Here is a 24,782-nt window from a genome sequence, read left to right on the forward strand (position 1 = left end):
GTGTATGATCGTGTTATCAAGTCTCTGGAAACAACTATTTCTTGAACACTCATCAGTTCAGCTTTAGAAAAGGGAGATCAATAAACAGGGCCTTATATTGATTTCTAAATGACATTTATAGTGCGCACAATGATGAGAAGCATACAACAGAAGTATTCCTTGACTTCACAAAGGCCTTCAATCTTATCAACTGTGAATCTCTTATAAAGAAACTGCTACAGTATGGAATTAGGAGAAAATCCAATGACTGGATTAGATCATATCTCTCAGACAGATTACAATGAGTTTTAATCACTTCAAAATATGTTGGAAGCATACAGCCATTGGAGCAAGTAGTAAAACAGGGCATTCCTCAAGGTTCTGCTTCTGGTTATTATAGTTAGCAGTGTCTCTCAGAAAGGTCTAACAGTAATGTTTGCTGATTATACCAATGCATTTATACTCAAATCACTGTGCTAATAAATTCCATGACATGCTCTCTGATACAAACACCAAGTAGGTAAATTGGTTAAACAAACAAACTTGCTGAATAAGGACAAAGCTGTGTATATAAATTTTCACCAATCACCAACAGTTTCATCAAGGATAGATGATGTCATATTTGAAAATGTGTGTATAAACCAAGAAGAAATCATGGAATCCTTGGGATTTTGTATAGATGACTCTCTGTGGTGGGACAAACATCAAAAAAAGTTTGTAAAAGACCGAGTCCTGAGTAAAGTCTGTGACATTGAAACACTAAACTCCACATAGATTTCCCTTGTACACTAAGTACTCACATTGCATTGCATTCTGAGGTGTTTTGCACAGGGAGATATTTGTTATGCAGCAGGGATTAGTCAGCATAATAAGAAATGTTTCTCTCTCCTGTACCAGAAAGATCCATTTCTGGAGCTCAGTATGTTTGGGTCCTGTCTCCTCATCGCTCATAGGTTGCCTAAAGGATGCTGCATTCTCGGAATGCTGTACAACAATTTGAGCAAATAACATTAATAGTTTTATTTCAGTAATGCAAATTGCAGATACTTAACTTTGAATTTATAATGGTGTTGCAAACAATCAAGAGTCCTTTGCTGTATACGAGATCCATCTAAGCAACTGGTATGGATCACACGTCACTGCTATCATATTGCTCTCTGCTAGGCTGCGTCTAATACTGTTTGGCTGAGGCTGGCAGGAGCAGTGCTTATATTCTCTTCAGCTAGAGGGCGCTCCTGTGACGGTGTGGTCCTTGTCAGTGGGCTATTGGTTGACATCCTCTCACCACCTTTTTTGCTCCTGCAATCTGCGTCTGCATGCTGGCATTTGTCGATACACTGGAACACAGTATCCTGCCACTCCCTTGAATTTATGTTCATGAAGAAGAGTGTTTTACACAAAAATTTACACATTTTAAAAAAAATTGCCAGACCCATCATTCCAATTACGTATCTATAGTTAGTCAACTTCCATATAAGGACACAGCATTGCAAGGCACATCAGAGCTGTTCTGTATAAAAAGTTACCTGAAAGCTTAAAGTCAAATAAAGAACGATTAAGAGCAAAAGTAAACATTTTACTTCAGAAAAACTGCTTCTATATAATTGAAGAATTTATGAATATTGATCTAAATAAAGTTAATATTGCATTATCTGTCATAAGTTTATAGCTGATTTAGTTCTTTCTACAGATGTAACTGACATTTTATCATATTATGAGTTAATTACATTTATACAAATTATTCTTGTGATTTGTTACATATCCATTTGCAAGAACACACGAAAGGATTTCTGGGACCAATAAAAATCAAATTGGAAGTAGAATTTGACCGAATATCTACATTTCACCACTCTGCCTGAAGAAATCACAGTCTCAGGTGTAATAGTTCATGGTACTACGTTTGATAGTGAATCATACTTCTTGTTATTGTAGTTCTTGGTCCAAAGACCCTTTTGATTCAGCTCTCCATGCTGGTCTACCTGTTGAAAGTCTCTTCATCTCTGCGTAGCTCCTGCAATTGACATCTATGTGGAACAGTATACTGTAGTCAAGCCCCTGTCTCTCTTCATTATTTATCTTCAGTATTATTCTATGGTATTATATAACAAAAGCTTCTGTTCTCTTCTTGCCTGTTCTGTTTATCATCCCTGATTTAATTCCTTATAAAGCTACAGTCTAGATAAATTGTTTGAGAAGAAATTTCCTCTCACTAAATGTATACTAGACTAGAGAGCCACCCTGACTTCACACTGGTAGCACTAAGTATCTACAATCAGATTACTTGTCTGGCAAAGCAGTAATTTTGTTTACACACCACTGCATTAGAGTTGTTATAAAAATTCAGAGAACAACATTAGGTAACTGAATTTCATCACTTCCATATAACTTAAACAATTTAAGCACCGCACACCAGGAAAGTTCTCAGGAGGCACATACGTTATCTGTTGCACATTTAATTGGCTTTCAGAGTAACATCTCATGGGAACGATGGGAGCTGCAAATTACTTTGCCATCCGGCCCACGCAACGGCTGTAAGGGTACAGCATGTCCTTCCAACTGCAACGAAGTTTTGCACAAGCTAAACTTTCTCGTCAACTGCCCAACTCCAGTGCCAGTTCAGCACAAGCTACATTTTCTGTGTTAATGTTTCCAGCATTTCCCTATACTCACTTCAAACATTAAATACATACCATTACTCCACAAGTCACCTGACAGTGGGTGGCAGAGTATACTTTGGTACTACTAATTGATCCCACCTTCCCTGTTTCATCTGTGAATGGAGCATGGGAAGACTGACTGTCAGTAAGCCTCTGTATTTGCTATAATTTCTTGAATGTTCTCATCGTGGTTGTGGTCATTTCATAAGATTTGTGTGGGAGGAAATAAAATGTTGTCGAACTCTTCCCGGGAAGTGCTGTGTCAAAAGTTCAATAGTGAACCTCTCTGTGATGCCCAATGCGTGTCTTGTAGCATCTTCCACTGGAGTTTTTTGAGCATCTCTGCAATGCTCTCGTGTGGACTAAATGACTAAACTCGCAGCTCCTCATTGGATCTTCTCTACATCTTCTCTCAGTCGTAGCTGGTAAGTGTCTCAGACTGATGAACAATACCCAAGAATTAGTCGGACAAGTGCCTTGTAAGCTATTCCTTTTATGGATGAGTTACATTTCCTGAAGGTTCTTGGCAATTGATTTTTCTACTAAGTGTTTTATGTGGCCATTGCAGTTAAGGTTGTTATGTGTAGTTGCTCCTAGATATTTTACAGTATATACTGTTTCAATAAATTTGTCTTCTGTAGTGTAGTTGTACAGCAATCGATTTCTTTTCAGTGTATGTGCAGTATGTAATATTTATTTATGTTCAGAGTCAACTGCCAATCCCTGCACCATTTATTAATCCTCTGTAGGTCATTTTGCAAATCTATACTGTACTCTGGCATTGCTATTTTCTTATAGAAAACCACATCATCTCTGAACATTCTTAAAGAGCTTCTGACACTTTCTGTTAAGTTCATTTGTGTACATTGTAAACAGTATTTGTCCTATAACACTCCCTAACCGTAACCCATAAATTACCTTTACATCTGTTGATTCTGTTCCATTAACAGGGGCTTGTTGAGTTCTATGTGCAAGGAAATCCTGAAGCCAGTCACAAATCTGGTATGATACTCAGTAACCTTGTATTTTTTTTTTTTTCACTAAACAGCAGTAGGGACTTTGATTTGTAGTTAGATAGATAGCTGTCAGCATATTCCTCTATTTCAGGGAAGGTTTTCTCACTGTAATCAGTCTGAAACTTATATCCCATTACTTCAGTTGAAATCAACCTAAATAGTGAAACTCTTCTATTACTTTTAATGTTTCATTTTCTAACACAATTCACTCAGCATCACCTAATTCAACTGCATTAAATTACCTTTGTTTTAATTTTGTATGTGTTTACATTAAAACTTCTTTTCAAGACACTGCTGATTTGGTTCAGCTATCTTCCAAGTTCTTTGCCATCTCTGATATAATTACAGTGCATTTCACAAACCTAAAAGTTTTTATTTCTTCTCCCTTCCCTTTAATTTCTTTTCCAAGTTCCTTGTTGGTTTTCTTTACTGCCTGCTCTATGTGCAGATTAAATGAAACTCACTTGCTGTTGATTATAAAAATCAGTTTCAGCTTAACTGTATCTACACTCTCACAATACAAGACGCAACAAATAATGTAGGTGTGCATAGTTCAGAATGAAATCATACACTCAGGTGGTAAATATATCATTAGAAATAACCTATTTTTGAAAATATAATTTAATTGGATACATAAAAATCTTACTCATCAAGTGGTAGCATAAGAACCCATATTTAGAGGTATTGAAATTTGCAGTCTTCTGGCAGGAGGGTTGAAGGTGAAGCTCTTTCTCTTTGTCCATCTTCCTTCCCTTTTAACTCGTCTGCCAGAAGGAGCCACTGGCTCTGAAAGCTTGCAAATTTCAGTACCGTTATATCTGTGTTCTCATGCTACCATGTCGTGAGTAGATTTTTTTGTCTATCCAACTGTGTTACACCATTGGTGGTAAGATATTCAACAAACTCCAATTGACTTAAAGTGAGAAATTTGGAATTCCTTCCAATTCCAAAGAAAATTTAAAAAATCTCATTATCCACTCTTTCTACAAATTATTTTAATATTTGGATTCAAGGACTGAGAAGTTCTGTTAGCTACAAGTACCTGTGTTTGTTATAAAGCTGTATTACAAGAAGTAATTTGCTATAAGAAAGATCCAGTTTTTACAGAAATATTTTCTTTGAAAAATAACAATGTAATCAAGAAAACATTAAGCTACTAATAGCAGATAAATAGCAGCTAGCTATAACGTAAGACAGGAGGTAGGGATTAAATTCAGGTGCAATAAGCATGAATAGCATTTAGCAGTATAATTTATTGTTTCTTCATGATAGAATCTACAGATAAACCTAGAATTAATTAATTGATTCTCAACTGCTGCCTCCATATTTTATTCCAACTATTACAACTGCAGACATGTTTCTGTGCAATTTGTAGCTAATCCTTCACCCCCCCCCCCCCCCCTCGTGTTTTATCCCTGATAACTTCAGAATCTCAAAGAGTATATTCCAGTCAAGAAATATGCCAAGTACACACTCAAGGTATGTTCTGGAGAACATGTTTTCTGTACTGTGTTAAGCGGAACAGTATACTGGATTCCTGGTAATCTGCTCCAATAATGAGTGATAATATTGCTTTGATGCATACCTTGCTTTGCAAACTCTATCTTGACCTGGACTATAAATGGCTAATAAGATGTTCAGATAAATCTTTCCATGGGGGATAAAAGGACATTGCTTGCATTTCACACCAGAAGGAGCTGCTGCTGGATGGCAAGTTTTTGTCTACCTGGAAATGGTTAAAGGCAGACATCACATCGCCAAAATGTAGGACCAGAAGGAAAGCTTCAAAAACAAACTCAGAGGCAGTTTAAATTGAAAAAGCTAGGAGGAGGGCCAAATTGCTTGGGCATCAGGATCATTCCACAAATTAAGGTCTATGTTTCATTCTAGTACACTTCTATTGGTCAGGAATGCCATTTTTGCCAGTGGTAGTGTGCTTTCTATTTCATCCTTTCTCCATCCATCATGGGTTATTTTGTTGCCTAGGTAGCAATTCTTAAACTTCGTCTCGTTCATCATCCCCAATTCTAAAGTTACGTTTCTTGGTATTCCCATTTCTTCTACATCCCATTCTCTTGTCTTTCTTTGATTTACTCTCAGTTCATATTCTACACTCCAGTACTAAATTGGTGATCCCTTATCCTCGTTTTGCTTTTGTTGATTCAAGGTGAAAAAAGAGCTTTATAACAAACATGGTTCTTGTAGCTAACAGAGCTTCTCAGTCCTTGAATATAGACACTAAGATCAGCCAGGCAGCCTTATCTGGCCGAGACAGGCGCAGCAACAGCGAAGTAACCGATGTTGTGTCATTTGAGAGTTCCTAAACAGGAGTGAATTTTATTGTATCATCTGTATGCTTTAATAGTGTAGTTTCTGCGTGTAAATTTACCAATAGCCACAGTTGTCGCGTTTTCGTCTGCATCAGAAAGTAAACCGATTTTGTAACATATTAAAAGTCCCCAATCAGGGGCAAATTATTTAATTTCACCTGAGTGCTTCAGTAGTTAGGTTTGAGAATATCTGCGTATTACTACACACAGTTGTGTTTCCATCAGGGTCTAGAGTAGAGCTGCGCAGCACGTGCCAATAGTCTGTCTATCTGCATAGTTTAGTTTTCCACGGTCTTTAGTATGGACAGGGACTGTGACTGCCGTGTGCGGATGCGAGCCGAGTTGGTGACACTTCCCTCTCAGCTTCAGGCTGTGATAGCCTCAGTTACACAGCTTGAGGCTGCAGTGGATGGGCGCCACTGTTGGCCTTACCCAAAGACTGGAAAGTTGGACATATCACACCAATATTCAAGAAGGGTAGTAGGAGTAATTCACTAAATAACAGGCCGATATCGTTAACGTCGATATGCAGCAGGGTTCTAGAACATATATTGTGTTCGAACATTATGAATTACCTAGAAGAAAACGGTCTATTGACACACAGTCAACATGGGTTTAGAAAGCATCATTCCCGTGAAACACAACTATCTCTTTACTCACATGACTTGTTGAATGCTATTGACAAGGGATTTCAGATCAATTCTGTATTTCTGGAAGGCTTTTGACACTGTACCACACAAGCGGCTCATAGTGAAATTGCATGCTTATGGAATATCGTCTCAGTTATGTGACTGGATTTGTGATTTCCTGTCAGAGAGGTCACAGTTTGCAGTAATTGACAGAAAGTCATCAAGTAAAACAGAAGTGATTTCTGGCATTCCCCAAGGTAGTGTTATAGGCCCTTTTCTGTTCCTTAACTATATAAATGATTTTGGAGACAATCTGAGCAGCCGTCTAAATAATGAAAAGTGTGAGGTCATCTACATGAGTGCTAAAAGGAATTCGTTAAACTTCGGTTACACGATAAATCCGTCTAATCTAAAAGCAGTAAATTTAACTAAATACCTAGGTATTACAATTACGAACAACATAAATTGGAAAGAACAAGAAAATGTTGTGGGAAAGGCTAACCAAAGGCTGCGTTTTATTGGCAGGACACTTAGAAAATGTAACAGACCTACTAAAGAGACTGCCTACCCTATGCTTGTCCGTCCTCTTTTAGAATATTGCTGCACGGTGTGGGATCCTTACCAGGTAGGACTGACAGAGTACATCGAAAATGTTAAAAGAAATGCAACACTTTTTGTGTTACCACGAGATATGGGAGAGAGTGTCACAGAAATGATACGGGATTTGGGCTGGAGATCATTAAAAGAAAGGTGTTTTTCATGGCAACAGACTCTTTTCACGGTATTCCAATTACCAACCTTCTCGTCCGAATGTGAAAATATTTTGTTGACACCAACCTACATAGGGAGGAACGATCACCATGATAAAATAAGAGAAATCAGAGCTCGTACAGAAAGATATTGGTGTTCGTTCTTTCCACGCGTTATACGAGATTGGAATAATAGAGAATTACGAAGGTGGTTGATGAACCCTCTGCCAGGCACTTGATTGTGATTTGCAGAGTATCCATGTAGATGTACATGTAAATTTGTAGAAAGGGTGGGTAACGTTCATCTTATATCCTCCTTTCAAGACAGTGTTCATTCCATTCAACTGTTCCTTCATGTCCTTTGCTGTCTCTGACAGAATTACAATGTCATCAGCAGATGTCAAGATTTTTATTTCTTCTCCCTGAATTTTAGTTCCTACGCCAAATTTTGCTTTTGTTTCCTTCACTGCTTGCTCTATATACAGATCAAATAACATTGGGGATAGGCTACAATCCTGTCTCATTCCCTTCTCAATCACTGCTTCCCTTTTGTGCCCCTCTACTCTTATAACTGCCATCTGGTTTCTATACTAATTTTAAGTAGCCTTTCGCCCTCCTGTATTTTATCCCTGCCATCTTCAGAATTTGAAAGAGAGTATTTTAGTCAGGATTGTCAAAAGCTTTCTCTAAGTCTACAAATGCTAGGAACATAGGTTTGCCTTTCCTTAACCTATGTTCTAAGATAGGTCGTAGGCTAAGTGTTGCCTCACATGCTCCAACATTTCTATGGAATCCAAACTGATCTTCCCTGAGGTCAATTCTACCAGTTTTTCCATTTGTCTGTGAAGAATTTGTGTTAGTATTGCGCAACCACGACTTATTAAACAGATAATTTGGTAATTTTCATATCTGTCAACACGTGCTTTCCTTGGAACTGGAATTATTATATTATTCTTGAAGTCTGAGAGTATTTTACTTGTCTCATACATCTTGCTCACCATATGGAAAAGTTTTGGCATGGCTGGCCCTCCCAAGGCCATCAGCAGTTCTAACAGAATGTTGTCTACTGCTAGGGTCTTGTTTCAATGGTCTTGCTTCGACTTAGGTCTTTCAGTGCTCTGACAAATTCTTCACACAGTATCATATCTACTATCTCATTTACGTCCTCTTTATTTCCATAATATTGCCTTCAAGTACATCACCCTTGTATAGGCCTTCTATATACTCCTTCCACTTTTCTGCTTTCCGTTCTTTGCTTAGGACTGGTTTCCATCTGATCTCTTGATATTCACACAAGAGGTTCTCTTTTATCCAAAGGTCTCTTTAATTTTCCTATAGGCAGTATCTATCTTACCCCTAGCGATATATGCTTCTACATCCTTACATTTGTCCTCTAGCCAGTCCCACTTAGCTGTTATGCACTTCTTGTTGAACTCATTTTTGAGACGTTTATATTCTTTTTCACTTGCTTCCTTTATTACATTTTTATATTTTCTCCTTTCACCAATTAAATTCAACATCTCTTGTGTTACCTGAGGATTTATACCAGCCCTCATCTTTTTAGCTACTTGATCCTCTGCTGCCTTCACTATTTCATCTCTCAAAGCTACCTATTCCCCTTCTACTGTATTCCTTTCCTGTATCCTTGTTAATTGTTCCGTAATGTTCCCTCTGACACTCTCAACAACCTCTTGTTCTTTCAATTTGTCCTGGCCCCATCTCCTTAAATGCCTACCTTTTTGTAGTGTCTTAAGTTTTAATCTACAATTCATAACCAATAAATTGTGATCAGAGTCCACATCTGCCGTGGGCATGTCTTACAATTTAAAACCTGGTTCCTAAACCTCTGTCTTACCATTATATAATCAATCTGAAACCTTCCGATGCCTCAAAGTCCCTTCCACATATACAACTTTCTTTCACAATTCGTAAGCCAAATGTTGGCGATGAGTGAGTTATGCTCTGTGCAAAATTCTACCAAGCGGCTTCCACTTTCATTCCTTGCTCCAGTCCATATTCAACTACTACATTTCCTTCTCTTCCTTTTCCTATTATCGAATTCCAGTCCCCAATGACTATTAAATTTTTGTCTCCCTTAACTAACTGAATAATTTCTTTTAGTTCATTATACATTTCTTCAATCTCTTCATCATCTGCAGAGCTAGTTGGCATACAAACTTGATCTACTGTGGTAGTCCATGACCTTCGCGTCTCTCTTCAAAAGCTCTCTTCGAAAGCTCTTTCAAATTCTACTTCTGGATCCTCTGTCTCTTCCCTGTCGACTCCTGTTTCTTCATCCATCACATCGTCTAACAAGTTCGTCGCCTCATAGAGGTCTTTAACATAATCTTTCCACCTATCCACTCACCTTCTCTGCATTTAACAGTGGAATTCCCATTGCACAAGGTTTTAAAATTAAAATTGAAAACTGCCTTGATTGCAGCTTGTTAAAATATTTTTTTATTGCAGTGAGTGACCGGTTTCGTCTCTATGAAAGAATCATCTTCAGACTCCGGAACGGTGGATGGACACTACTAGATGAGTTCTGTCGACCCTCGATGCTCGTGTAACTGCTTAATTTTACTGCCTTTGCTTTAAATTTCACTGAACGTTGTTTTGACTTTTCTGTATGCTGAGTCGGACCTTCCAACAATCATTTCTTTTTCGATTTTTTCACATTTTTCATGCAGCTTCCTTAATCTCCATACTTATTTCATTCGTAAGTGACTTGTAATTCTGTATTCTTGAATTTCACTTAACATTTTTGTACTTCCTTCTTTCGTCAATGGAGTGAACTGTTATTTTTGTTTACATGCAGTTGCATGTAGGCCAAATTTGTGGAATCATTTTCCTGTTTATCTGTAATTTAACTGACTTATTGTTAATAAACTATTACATTTATAATCAGTGAAGAGTGCTTGACTTGCCGTAGAATTGTTAGGGTGGGGCTTTGGTGTGATGAGTGCTGTAGTTTTTTTCCATGTGGGTGACTGTAGTGGCGTGGGAATAGGGGAAGTAAATGAGACTCGTCAGTGGTTTTGTAGGATATGTAGTAGAGATAGGAAGATACTAGAACAGGAGGGGTACATTGCCGCCCTTCAGGCTGAGTTAGACAAGGCAAGGGGAGATCATGACAGGTTAAGTAGGGAAGTGGCAACAGGCAGCAGGAGGAACAGGCCTAGAACTTTGTCTGACAGCTTCGTGGTGAATGTGGAAAATAGATTTGACCTGTTGCTTCAGCTAAGAAGCTGGTGAGCCTCAAGCAGTTGCAGGTGTTGACAGGGCACAACAAACTTACAGCAGCAAATTGAAAAGTAATAATGTAGGGAAATCAGTACAAGAGAAAGAAAGTGTTGTTGTTAGGTAGTTTCCATGGAAGAGGTATTGGCCAACTTTTGCAGGATGAACTAGGATCAGAATACCAGGTCACAAATTTTTTGAAACCTATTGCTGCCTGGAGCAAAGATTTCACTTAGGAAGACACCATGGTTATAGTGGGTGGGTCAGGTAATAGTATTGACAGAGATGCTAGGTACAGTATAGAGTGTGACCTGGCAAAGATTGCATCAGCTTCAAAACATACTAGCGTTGAGTTTGTATCTGTTCTCAGGTGCCATGACAGACCTCATTCGAACTCTTCTGTCAAGAGAGTTAATTTCTGGAGTTGGAACGGCTGCTTATGTCAGGTGCAGGGTCACACATTGGTGTGGTTCCTGTTGATTCTGTCAATAGGTGGGATTATACTAGGCATACATTCACCTCAACAGGAAAGGGAAGGGTAAACTGGCTGGGAAAATAGCAGGAAAGGGGGAGGCACTGTCATGAGTGATAAAATACCAGTGGTAATAGGGTTCAGAAAAGACCCTTTTTTAGGGTAGGGAGGAAAGAAAGAAACCAAGTTTTAACAGAGGTTAGGGTTGAGACAAACCTTCAGTTTGATAAAGAAATAAAAAAACGCAATTCTAGCTTATTACATCAGTATAAACAGCTATTGGTTAAGCATTTTCAACAATCAGCAGAAATTTCAACTCTACCCAATTTTAACTCAGTCAATGTGAAATGTCAGCTACCTTTATTGCATCAAAATATTCGAGGACAGAAATAAAATTAATGAATTAAATATTTGCCTAGATGAAGTAGAATCCTCAAACACAGCTGACATAATCTGCCTCTCTGAACATCAAGTGACCACTGGTATAAAACTTTAAAGTGTCTCCAGATTTAGTTTAGCATCTAACTTTTGTAGAGCAGAAATTGAGAAAGGAGGAGTTGCCACATTCATCAGGAACTGTCATAAATTTAAGAACATAGACATTCGTAATTTTGCCTAGAACAGCTTATGAAAGCATGTGCAACAGAAGTAGAATTTCACAAAAAATCCTTCATATATATATCAAGCATCTGCAGGTAAGTTTAATCTGTTCATAAACCACCTTGAAGCTGTACTGACCCATTTACCAACCAAAAACAAAGAAATAGTGGTTGCTGGTGACTTCAATGTAGATTTCCTTAAAGAATCTCCCAATAAGAACTTATTTGAGTTAGTAACACTGTCATTCAACTTAATTCCCACTGTAAAGTTCCCTGCTAGGGTAGCCAATTGCTCGCAAAAAGCCATTGATAATATCTTTATAGAAAAGTCCAATGAACAAAAGTATATTACAAAACCAATAGTCAATGGTCTCTCAGACCATGACATGCAATTCCTTCTGTTAAATATTAATACTGAAAAGGATATAAAATCTGTTAAATCTGAGCTCAAGAGCATAATCAATAAGCCAAAAATTGATTATTTTAGGGTGCTCCTCAGAGACATTCACTGGAGTGATGTTTACAATTCTCATGGCATGAATGAAAAAATAACACTTTTGCCCGTAAAGTGATGCAAAGTCTACAAAGAAGCCATGGATTACTCAAGGAATAGAGATATCTTGAAAAACAAAAAGAAAACTGTATCTCTAAATCCGAAACAGTTCTGATGTTGATGCTATAGCACATTTCAAGAAATACTGCAAAATATTAAAGACTGTAATATGGACATCAAAGCAAATATATTACAAGGAAAAGATAGTTATATCAGATAACAAAATAAAGACAAGATATAGTCAACATTGTTGACAGATGTGTATAGTGTTGTAGAACTTTTTAACAAACATTTTTTAACTGTTATTGAAACGATGATGATGTCTGGTTATGTAGATGCTGCTATGGAATACTTCAGACCAAAATTTCAAGTAACTTCCTCACTACACCAGCAGAAGTAATGTCCATCATAAAATCTATAAAATCAAAAACATCTAGTAGGTATGCTGAAATATCAACAAAGTTAATTAAACAATGTCATTCTGAGTTAAGTAACATATTAAGCTATCTGTGTAACCACTCGTTTATCGGTGGAATATTTCTTGAATGGTTGAAAAATGCTGAAGTTAAGCCACTGCTTAACAAGGGAGATATAGAAATAGTATCACATTTCCATCCAATTTCACTTTTGCCAGCATTCCCAAAAAATTTAGAAAAGGTAATGTACAATCGACTTTATAACCATCTTATCACAAATAACATACTGTCAAAGTAGCAGTTCAGATTTCATCTTCCATCTCTGGCAGGAAACAAAGGGTGTTATTAGGAAAGAGACATGTATTAAGATATCAGGCATCATCCAACTGGGAACTAATTACATGTGGGGTCCCTCAAGGTTCCATCTTAGGGCCCTTACTGCTTCTGTCAATGACCTTTCATCAGTAACATTACCAGATGCCAAGTGTGTTTTGTTTGCTGATGATACAAACATGTCACTATACTTTGGAAAAACACACTACATGCAGTTCAGAACTTGTAAGGGGTTTCCCACGAGTATATGCCTAACATACGATGACAAGCAGGTAGAAGAAGTGGACACTGTTAAATTCTTGGGATTAAAACTGGAAATAAACAAAATGGCAAACTTCTGTAAGTGGATGCTCTTAGCCAATACTGTACTTTGAAAGTTTGTTAAAAACTCACACGTAAGTGCAGGAGAATGCTGTTTGTAGGTTCAACCAGGAGGCTTTTGAATATGATCCACCCACATGTCATCAGTTTGTTCACTGAAAACATAATTTTCAGTTGAACTATGAGTGAAGACAGTACCACATTGAGCATACAGGTACGTGTGATGGCCAAACATCTATGGTAGGTAAAAATAAATGTGTGTCTATGGCCTCCCGTTGGGTAGACTGTTTGCTGGGTGCAAGTCTTTCGATTTGACACCACTTCAGTGACTTGTGTGTTGATGAGGATGAAATGATGATGATGATTAGGACAACTCAACACCCAGTCCCTGAGCGGAGAAAATCTCCAACCCAGCTGGGGATCGAACCTGGATCCTGAGGGCTGACATTCTGTCGTGCTGACCACTCAGCTACCAGTGGCAGACATATGGTAGGTAACAATAAAGTTCACATAGCAGTCCAGGAAAAAAACAATGCAGGGCAGGGTCATTATCTACAGGTACACCACAGTGGTTCTGTAAACATTGGATAGTTGTTACAAGTGAGGCTGTGGTGATTCACAACATATTTAGAGGTGGCCGTATGACATGGCATTGGCAGATGTCTCCTTCCATGGCATACGTAGCAATCCTGCCAGACATGATCATAATAATTTTGACTGTTCCATCTGTACTTCCAGTAGGATTACAAGGAAGAGGATTTTATTTTTGAGATAGCTGGCATGGCGAGAGCTGCTGCCTGTTCAATCTATTTCATATGAATAATGGGAACAGAGACTCCACAGCTGAAGCAATGGCCATTAAAGTAAATAAGTGTTGGAGCTGGTGCAGTTGAGTGTTGCAGCTGGTGCAGTTGAAAACATAAGGACTATAATAGAGGAACCAGAATTAGGGCTGTAATTGCCACTATGGACACAGCAAAGCCTGGTAATGTTCTTTAAATAGCAATGAAAGAACAGAACACAAGAATACATTGGATAAGATATGAAGTGAAAAATACAGGGCACTAACAAATGAAGTAAACAGATTTACACTGAAACCAAATCAGAATATATGACAGAGAGAGAGAAATTTTGTAGGTCTTGTCATACAAACAAAAGTAATGCTGCATACAGGGAGATGAATGAAAATTTTGGCAAAATAGAAAGGTTTATATGCGAAGCAAAAGCCTTAGTTAAGTGCAGACAAAAGGGAACATATATGGCAGGAGTATATGTACAAGAACTGTTCTACAGCATGGTGGCAGAGTTGTTGTTGTTGTTGTTGTTGTTGTGGTCTTCAGTCCTGAGACTGATTTGATGCAGCTCTCCATGCTACTCTATCCTGTGCAAGTTTCATCTCCCAGTACCTACTGCAGCCTACATCCTTCTGAATCTGCTTAGTGTATTCATCTCTTGGTCTCCCTCTACGATTTTTACCCTCCACACTGCCCTCCAATGCTAAATTGGTGATCCCTTGATGCCTCAGAACATGTCCTACCAATCGATCCCTTCTTCTAATCAAGTTGTGCCACAAACTTCTCCTTTCCCCAATACTATACAATACCTCCTCATTAGTTACATGATCTACCCATTAATCTTCAGAATTCTTCTGTAGCACCACATTTTGAAAGCTTCGATTCTCTTCGTTTTCAAGCTATTTATTGGCCATGTTTCACTTCCATACATGGCTACACTCCATACAAATACTTTCAGAAATGACTTCCTGACACTTAAATCTATACTCGATGTTAACAAATTTCTCTTCTTCAGAAACACTTTCCTTCCCATTGCCAGTCTACATTTTATATCCTCTCTACTTCAATCATCATCAGTTATTTTGCTCCCCAAATAGCAAAACTCCTTTACTACTTTAAGTATCTCATTTCCTAATGTAATACCCTCAGCATATCCCGACTTAATTCGACTACATTCCATTATCCTCGTTTCGCTTTTGTTGATGTTCATCTTATATCTTACTTTCAAGACACTATCCATTCCGTTCAACTGCTCTTCCAAGTCCTTTGCTGTCTCTGACAGAATTACAATATCATCGGCGAACCTCAAGGTTTTTATTTCTTCTCCATGGATTTTAATACCTACTCCGAATTTTTCTTTTGTTTCCTTCACTGCTTGCTCAATATACAGATTGAATAACATCGGGGAGAGGCTACAACCCTGTCTCACTCCCTTCCCAAACACTGCTTCTCGTTCATGCCCCTCAACTCTTATTACTGCTATTTGGTTTCTGTACAAATTGTAAATAGCCCTTCGTTCCCTGTATTTTACCCCTGCCACCTTCACAATCTGAAAGAGAGTATTCCAGTCAACATTGTCAAAAGCTTTCTCTAAGTCTACAAATGCTAGAAACGTAGGTTTGCCTTTCCTTAATCTAGCTTCCGAGAAAAGTCGTAAGGTCAGTATTGCCTCACGTGATCCAGTATTTCTACGGAATCTAAACTGATCTTCTACTAGTTTTTTCATTCATCTGTAAAGAATTCGGGTTAGTATTTTGCAGCTGTGACTTATTAAACTGATAGTTCGGTAATTTTCACATCTGTCAACACCTGCTTTCTTTGGGATTGGAATTATTATATTCTTCTTAAAGTCTGAGGGTATTTCGCCTGTCTCACACATCTTGCTCACCAGATGGTAGAGTTTTGTCAGGACTGGCTTTCCCAAGGCTGTCAGTAGCTCTAATGGAATGTTATCTACTCCCGGGGCCTTGTTTGGACTCAGACAAGACAGCAGGAACCGACAACACTTAGATTGGGATTAAAGAAATTGGTCTGAGATGTGAGAATTACAAGATGGTTTTATTTGGTGTCCAGAATCTGTAACATCAAATTTTCATCAAAAACATTATATTGAGGCTACAGAAGAATTCCACAGGAGATAATGTGAAAACTGTCAGTAAGTCAGTACGAATATCATATTTGTAAAGTATTGAATAGAACAATACATCCTTGGCAAACCATATGACATTCTCAGACCATTATCCCTACCCCAAGGATATTATCTCTGCAGTTGCTCCCACTCTAAAGTCTGCCCTACGCTCCCAAGCATTACCACCTACACCAGGTCCACCACTGGTAAAGTGTACTGTATCAAAGGTAGATCATGGTGCAAAACCACATATATTGTTTACCAACTAACATGTGTCCACTGCACATTCATACATATACAGGGTGGAGAAAAACTGTGTCATGAAATTTTAACCCTGGATAGCTGATGCCGGTAGCAACCAAAATGGCTAATGTTGGGTATGTCAACAATGCACCATTTTTAAACTACGGAAACTTGACCCCATGCACTCCAGTTGGCTGTGGGATTCCCTGTTGCCATTCGTTGATTGACAGACAGTGCTATGGTTGTCAGTTCACACATACAAAAGTCCCTCGCCCCATCACTGCAACAACATGATACGTATGTGTGTCGAATAGGACTTCTGTTTGTCTCCACCTCACGTTGGAGGCATTCACACATAAGCTTCGCTTCAGAACACACACACATCACTCGCAATTTAGTCATACAGTAAGCATGGTAGCACAGTATTCATTTGACGAACAACAAGATATGGTTTTTGTTTATGTACTAGCCGACAGTAATGTGCATGTAGCTCGACAGTTGTATGAGGTTCGGTACACAGCAAGACTCCACCCACACCAGCAAACATTTACAGCAATTCACCGGTGACTTGGTGAAACAGGCACGTTAGTGCGATATCATGGTGATGCTGGAAGACAATGAACATGACAGGATGCTGCATTTGAAGAGACTGTTCTCAAGTGCTTCGAGGAAGCACCTACGACAAGTACTCGAGCAGTTGGAAACGACATCGGGGTCACTTATCAATTAGTCTATGAGGGTTTGAATGACGATGGCCAGCATCCGTTTAGTTTTCACCATGTCCAAGACCTAAATCCTGTTGCGGACTATGAGCGCAGCCTAGGGTATTGCCGGTGGTTTCTGCGACATGTTTCATGAGATCCCGACTTCCCGGCCATTGTGTTGTTTACCAATGAGTGCACCTTCCATGGGGATGGCCTTTACAACAATCACGGCGTTCATTACTGGGCAAGGTAAAATCCTTGCATCACGTATGTCCATGGACACCAGGAATGATTTTCACTTAACATTTGGGCAGGCATTGTGGGTGACCATCTGATTGGGCCGGGCTGTCTACCCCCTCAACGTACTGGGGCAAATTACTTCATTTTTTGCACCTTCGTATGTGGTTTCAGCATGATGATGCACCCGCACATAACAGCCATACTGTGCGCAGGTATTTAAATGATCTTGTCGACGGCCGGGTAATTGGCAGAGGTGCTCATAGGACATGTCCCCCCGTGATCAGCAGACTTCATGCCACCAGACTTTTTCCTGTGGGGATTCCTCAAGGTTCTAGTTCACCCACCCAGACATGAATCACCTAAAAAGGAAGAGGAAGTAATGGATCACATTCAACATGCCACCAATCACATCAGGGCAATGCCAGGATCTCTGAAAGAGTTCGGCAAAGCACCGTTCGACGTTAACAAGCTTGTGTCGCGTCAGAGGGTCACCAGTTCAAGCACAATTTGTAAAAGACTTTCTGTATGTGAACTAACAACTGTTGACAGGTTTGTTCCCGATGCGTCTTATCATGAAACTACAGTGGATGTGTCGGGATCTTGGCGAACTGCTCCCAGAGTGGAAGGCTGGCGCACTACCACCAAGTGTGCGGACCGACTAGGATATATGGCAATCTCTAGCAAGCAAAGCATTCGCATTCATGCATTGGCCAGAGCATCCGGCAGCAGGGCAATCCTGCGGACAATCTAAACGTGTGGCGCCAAGTTTCCATAGTTTAAAAATGGTGTGTTGTCAACCTTCCCAACATTAGTAGTTTTGGTTCCTACTGGTATCAGCTATCCAGGGTTGAGATTTTCTCCACCTTGTATATGAATGGTCCTCCATTAAACGAGCTGAGTGGATATAGAAGAACTGCTTGCCCTGCAGACACCCTGTGTCCAGTGCGGAGTATTTTTCCTTCTTTTTCCTGTTGTTGTTTATTTTGTAAGATTTGTGGTGGGTCTTTCACCAGCATTAACGAGAAGTTGCATCACTGGCCGATATAACAGGGCAGTATTTTGCCAACCTCAATACACCTCCAGATGAAAGTACTTTTCTCAGAGTAGTTTTTTGGTGGTCCGGATCCTTCTGTGCCACCTCCCTGTCGATCCAACTGCGGTGAAGATTCCTGGAATGCTTCCGCAAGTTCTCTCTACCGCACTACTAAATAAATAGCCACACTTCCCACAAACAAGGGTATATCTTGCCCAACATTTTCACTATTACTTTTAACAGCACAACTAACAATTGCTATGGTAATACCACTCTCTTGGGTACATTCAAAACATCTGTACATGCGTACTGTAGGACCTGAGAGAAAAAAAAACACAGCTAAACAACTATCATTCTTCAGTTGTTCATTACACCCTTGTTGCGTCATTTACTCCATGGCTCTTGGGTTCAGCACTTGCTGCACCACAGTACAAACGACTCTCAGACGACCAATGGTTATAATACCATTTTTCCTGGTCCCCTTCTCGCCGGCTCCACCAGTGCTCCACATCACCGCATACAAGAAAGGAAAACACAGTTTCCCTTTCCCACTACATTTATGCTTGTTCTACTTACTCATGAACATCTCTTGTTGTCAGCTTTCCAATGGTGTGTTGGGATGTTTACAAATATTCTGAAACACTACATATTCCGCCACTCAGGCAAGAGATCTTGTGCTTAAGTTTCTAGTTACATATACATTTTTAATAACAATTCTATTATTATTATCATCTTACTCTTACATAATCTCTCCAGCATAACTTTTTATAATCGTCACTCATGACTATGTTCACTTAATTATCTAACTACTTTGTTCCTGTTTAGCAGGATTCATTCATTTTTTTTTTCATACTTGTAATATTATTACTTTCTTTAATACTATGGCTAGCTTTTCTAGATCACCAGAAGTATCTGGGGAATTCGCATAGTAATACAAATATATTACTTGTCATTAATGTTGTTCTTAAGTTCCTTTTAATTTGTGATCCTCTTGACCTCATAGCCAATTAATCATTTTTGTTTTTGATTTAAGACAATTTTACTATCTATCTACGGGGTACTTGTGAGACATTTATTCTGGTATACTTAGACATCATAATATTATTCGTCTTTAAATAGGTAGCTCATCTATCGTTATCGTACTGATTATGAACTTTCTGAGTTTCCATTATATTGACATCTAAGTCTTCTCTTTTTAGAGAACTTAACTTCTTTAATATTCCACTTTCCAAGAGTACGGACTTGTATTGCAAAGTCTTGGTGTGCAATAATGTGGATTTGTAATTTGTCTCCACCACTGTACTCAAATCCTTTCACCTCTTTACTATAACCCATTGGGGAAAACCCTCTTGTTATTTATAACCAATTTTAAGAATAATCTATGGATTATCCTTTTGACAAAACTTATCCTCACTTCCACCAAAGACCACTTCTGTGTCTTAGTACAGTAAAATAATTCTATTTTCTTCCGTGTGGCAGTGCCCCATATTAATTCCAATTCTACTAAGACACAGGTCAATCCCTTTCTTGGTGCCCCTGCTTTCATGTATAGGTCAGTCTTTCTTAGGTCTGCCTATTTGCCTTTTATTCATCATTCCTAGTTAGAGAGTACACTCCATATTTCAGATATATTTATATCTCCCATTACTTTTCCATCTATTTTCTCCCATATTACTTTGAGGTTCCCTTTTGATCTCCATGTCTGTAGGTAGAGTACCAATTCAAAAGATTACTGTTTCTACTGCCCTCTTCTATTAATCCATTTTCTGTACCATATCATTCTATTTATCATCCTATTTTTATAGTCACACCAAATACTATTTAGTACCGTGCTTGGTTGTTTGGCCTCTCTCCCCACCTAATTTATGATGTGATTATATATATATATATATATTGGCCTTTAAATATGTCTGCTTGTGTCTGTGTATGTGCGGATGGATATGTGTGTGTGTGTGTGCGAGTGTACATCTGTCCTTTTTTTCCCCTAAGGGAAGTCTTTCCGCTCCCGGGATTGGAATGACTCCTTACCCTCTCCCTTAAAACCCACATCCTTTCGTCTTTCCCTCTCCTTCCTGAAGAAGCAACCATCGGTTGCGAAAGCTAGTAATTCTGTGTGTGTGTTTGTGTGTTTTGTTCATGTGCCTGTCTGCCGGCGCTTTCCCGCTTGGTAAGTCTTGGAATCTTTATATATATTATATATATATGATGTAAATAAAATAGAAAGAAACTTCCACATGGGAAAAATATATTAAAAGCAAAGATTCCAAGACTTACCAAGCGGGAAAGCGCCGACAGACAGGCACATGAACAAAATACACAAACACACACACAGAATTACGAGCTTTCGCAACTGGCAGTTGCTTTGTCAGGAAAGAGGGAAGGAGAGGGAAAAATGAAAGGATGTGGGTTTTAAGGGAGAAGGTAAGGAGTCATTCCAATCCCGGGAGCGGAAAGACTTCCCTTAGGGGAAAAAAGGGACAGGTGTACACTCGCACACACACACACACACAGTGTGCGAGTGTACACCTGTCCTTTTTTTCCCCTAAGGGAAGTCTTTCCGCTCCCGGAATTGGAATGACTCCTTACCATCTCCCTTAAAACCCACATCCTTTCATTTTTCCCTCTCCTTCCCTCTTTCCTGAGGAAGCAACTGCCAGTTGCGAAAGCTCGTAATTCTGTGTGTGTGTTTGTGTGTTTTGTTCATGTGCCTGTCTGCCGGCGCTTTCCCGCTTGGTAAGTCTTGGAATCTTTGTTTTTAATATATTTTTCCCATGTGGAAGTTTCTTTCTATTTTATTTACATATATATATATACACACACACACACACACACACACACACACACACACACACACACACACACCCTTTTCTCCTGACCGAAATGGGGGTCAATTAAATAGTATGCTTTCAGGAGTGGACTGTCCATGACCTTAAAGGGTCCTGCATATTTTGAAAAAAAATTCTGGCATTTCCTATTTAAGATTAGAACTATGATGTTCTTCTTTTACCAACACAAGATCGTTATTTCAAATGTTGGGTTTATTCCTGATGTATTTTAATCTTTTATCAGCTGATTTATGCAATTGATTTTCTACTATTTTGTCTAAGTTAGCACTTTTTTCCTGGTGTACCTCTGGCCATTTCAAGAATTTTAATAGTTGTTCCCATATACGTTTATGTTATCAGTCTGTTTTGTACCCCTCTATAGTTATTGTGATTTAGACTGTTATCCCTACTGTGAACAGTTTCATTACCGCTTACTCTACAACAATTAGTTTCCTTTGTCCATGTATTTCAGTCATACACTGAATAATTTTCATTTCTTTCAGTATTTAGTGTGTGTAAACCTTCAATAAATGTTAATAACTCACTCATGGTTTTCCACCCTCTATACAATATTCCTTGTTGTGGATGGTATGGTAAATGTCTGATGAGTACTTTTACTAAGTGTATTTCATCTACTGGATCATCTGAGTACTTCAATTTTGTCAAATGCCATGTGCCCCATGAATTATTGTATGGAGTAGGATCTAATAACTTTAAGCTTAATTTTTTCTGAGCACTTGATGACCAGTACTTCCTCTTAAAGCTTTCCTCAAAATCTTTCCAAGACACAAATTCTTCTACATGAGTATTTCCCCATTCCGGAGCGTCTGCCATTAAATATCCTAATGTGAAATCTATTTTCTTTAAGTCAACCCACTTTTTTGCTGAAGAACTGGCAAACACATCTAAAAAATAAACTGGGTGTACATCACCATCTGTTTTATACTTTGGAAATTGTTTTGCTAAATTAAACCCATTTCCTATACATAAATCCTCTATTACATCTTTAGTTACTCCTGTCATAGTTTCAGTTTTACTGTTTTCTAATTTCTATTTATTATCATCTGTTGCTTCCCATATTCTATCAAGTTCTTGTTTACTGTTAATTGTACCTTCCCCAGAAGTGATTGGCATTATTTATTTCTCTTTTGTCCTTTACTTCTTGTTCTATGAATAACTGTGAACATTTTTCCAAATGTTTTATAGCATCAGATGTCCCTATTACAGCATTTTTCTGTAAGGACGTGATACGCTTATTTGCATCTGAAATACTAGCTTGTACTGGTTAGAATCGGGAATTCACGTTGTCTACGTAGCTCGTCCACTGTCGAGTTATTCTATGTACACTTTCTTGTAAATCATCTTTTAAGACTTGTTTAACTACTTGCTGCACCTCTACTGGCACTGATTCTCATAATTCATTTATTTTAGAGTTTATTTCCATTATTTTCATGTTTAGATTATTAATTTGTGCATAAAAGTTAGATTCTAAGTTAGCTTTAACCTCTTGCATTTTATCGCTTAGTATGTCATCTACTGATTCAGTAATTGTTTCCTTAATAGACTTAATTAATTCTACTTGTTCCACTTTCTGTCCTTCCTTATCCTTCTCTGCTTGTTCTCTAGTTATACCTTCTAGTATCAATCTTAACTCCTCGTTTTGCATTGCCATCTTTCTTGTGATCGGCATGCACTATTTATTACTAGTCAACAATATTAATATTAAATCCTATACTCACAGAACTGTTTCTACTTTTTAAATGTTAATGGCTCACCTTTCTGCGGAACTGTGAACTGTGTGCTGGTTGTAGAACAGTCGAAGCCAGGGCTGAAGCTGAAGCCGATATCTGCTCTCGTGGTGTGCGCTGCTGCTGTTGGACAACACCTCCCCATACTCACGCAACTGCACGTCGCTCTACGTTGATAACTCCAGCCGGAGCGACGTCTGCTGTATTTGTAATCCAGCCGAAACAGTTTTGTTAAGTTCTGAACTAATTCTGTGCACTCACTGCTTGTAATATGGGTCACTGTATTCTTCTTTCTTTCTGTTTCAGATTTCCAACAGTAAATTATATTTTCCTTTCATTATGTGTTTACTATTCATTGTTAGACAATTCATTCAAAATAAGCTCTTAATTATTCTTGATTTCTAGTTACATGTGTTATAAGGCACTGTTGTTAATCAGTGGTTGCCAGGGGAAATTCTCTGTCTTCTATTCTTTGGAGTCATAATTCTGACTCAAATCAATTTTTTTCATTTACCTGCCATTTGCGTTTACCAGGGTCTCGATATGGCATGTATTTTTCTTCTTTTCCTGCTGTTGTTTATTTTGTAAGGTTTATGGTGGGTCTTATACCAGCACTAGCCAGAAGTTGCATCCCTGGCCGATATAACAGGGCGATATTTTGCCAACTCCAATACACCACCAGATGAAAGTAGTATTGCCTTTATCCTCTCTTCTCAGAGTAGGTTTTTGGTGGTCCGGATCCTTCTGTGCCACCTCCCTGATGATCCAGCTGCAGTGAAGATTCCTGGAATGCTTCTGCAAGTTCTCTCTACTGCACTACTAAATAAATACATTTCCACTATTAATTTTAACAATACAACTAACAATTGCTACGGTAATACCATTCTCTTGAGTACATTCAAAAAGTCCATACATGTGTACTGTAGTATCTGAGAGAGAAAAACACAGCTAAACAACTACCGCTCTTCAATTGTTCATTACAACCTGGTTGGTGCGTCATTTACTCCATGGTTCTTGGATTCAGGTACTTGCTGCACCATGGCACAAATTACTCCCAGACGACCACTACACCAGTTGCTGAACATGCTCTACAGCAGGGGCACGAGAGCATCCTGCACAACACAGGCTGTACGGGCCTTTCCAACTGATAATAGTTTCCTTGAATTCTGGAATTGAGAATGTGTCCTCCAACACATATTTGGATTCCAAAACCTTCATGAATTTAACCTCTATTAAATTCAATAACTTTCTCTTTGCTTCTTGAGGGTAAGTATAACCAGCCATCAGCCTCTCAAAATTATAGTTTTCTCTGTGATTTTTCCTTTTGATTTGTATGCAAAAGACTGGAAATGAAAAATTGAGGAGATGATCAATGAAATCCAATATGGCTTAATGAGAAAAATGAAGATACTAGAGAAGCAGATCTGATGTGGAGTGACCCACCTGTTGGGAGGGAACAGGGACAAAATATTCAAAGTATTTATTTCCTGCATTAATTTCAGTGAGTCATTTTGCTGCTGTTTGAGAAACTTCTCGCAGCCTGTTCACTGGTCCAGCGTGTGATGTTGGCCTGAGCAGGGTGTGATGTTGGCCTGAGCAGGGTGCTCACAGTGAGGATTGCTGGTGGATGGATGCTTTGGCAAAGCATTGGTCACAACGCTTGTCCAATAGGATGTAGAAAACAAACATCTGGGACCTCAGATGCGGAAAGCCAAGGGCTGAGACACAGGCACTTCGACCTCTTGGCTGCTGGCTTCCGATCCGCTAACATTG

The 24,782-nt window shown here is 38.8% G+C and overlaps 1 long non-coding RNA gene across 1 annotated transcript; it reads right to left on the reverse strand.

Moving 5' to 3' along the window:
* LOC126282798 (uncharacterized) lies at window positions 1-24,782 on the reverse strand. The gene is made up of 3 exons (XR_007551378.1): window positions 24,453-24,782; window positions 23,037-24,352; window positions 1-1,316 (listed from the first exon to the last, which is right to left on the reverse strand). It is a non-coding gene; the product is annotated as an uncharacterized LOC126282798 (long non-coding RNA).

Source organism: Schistocerca gregaria, chromosome 1 (genome assembly GCF_023897955.1).
Source record: "Schistocerca gregaria isolate iqSchGreg1 chromosome 1, iqSchGreg1.2, whole genome shotgun sequence".
Lineage (NCBI taxonomy): Eukaryota > Metazoa > Arthropoda > Insecta > Orthoptera > Acrididae > Schistocerca > Schistocerca gregaria.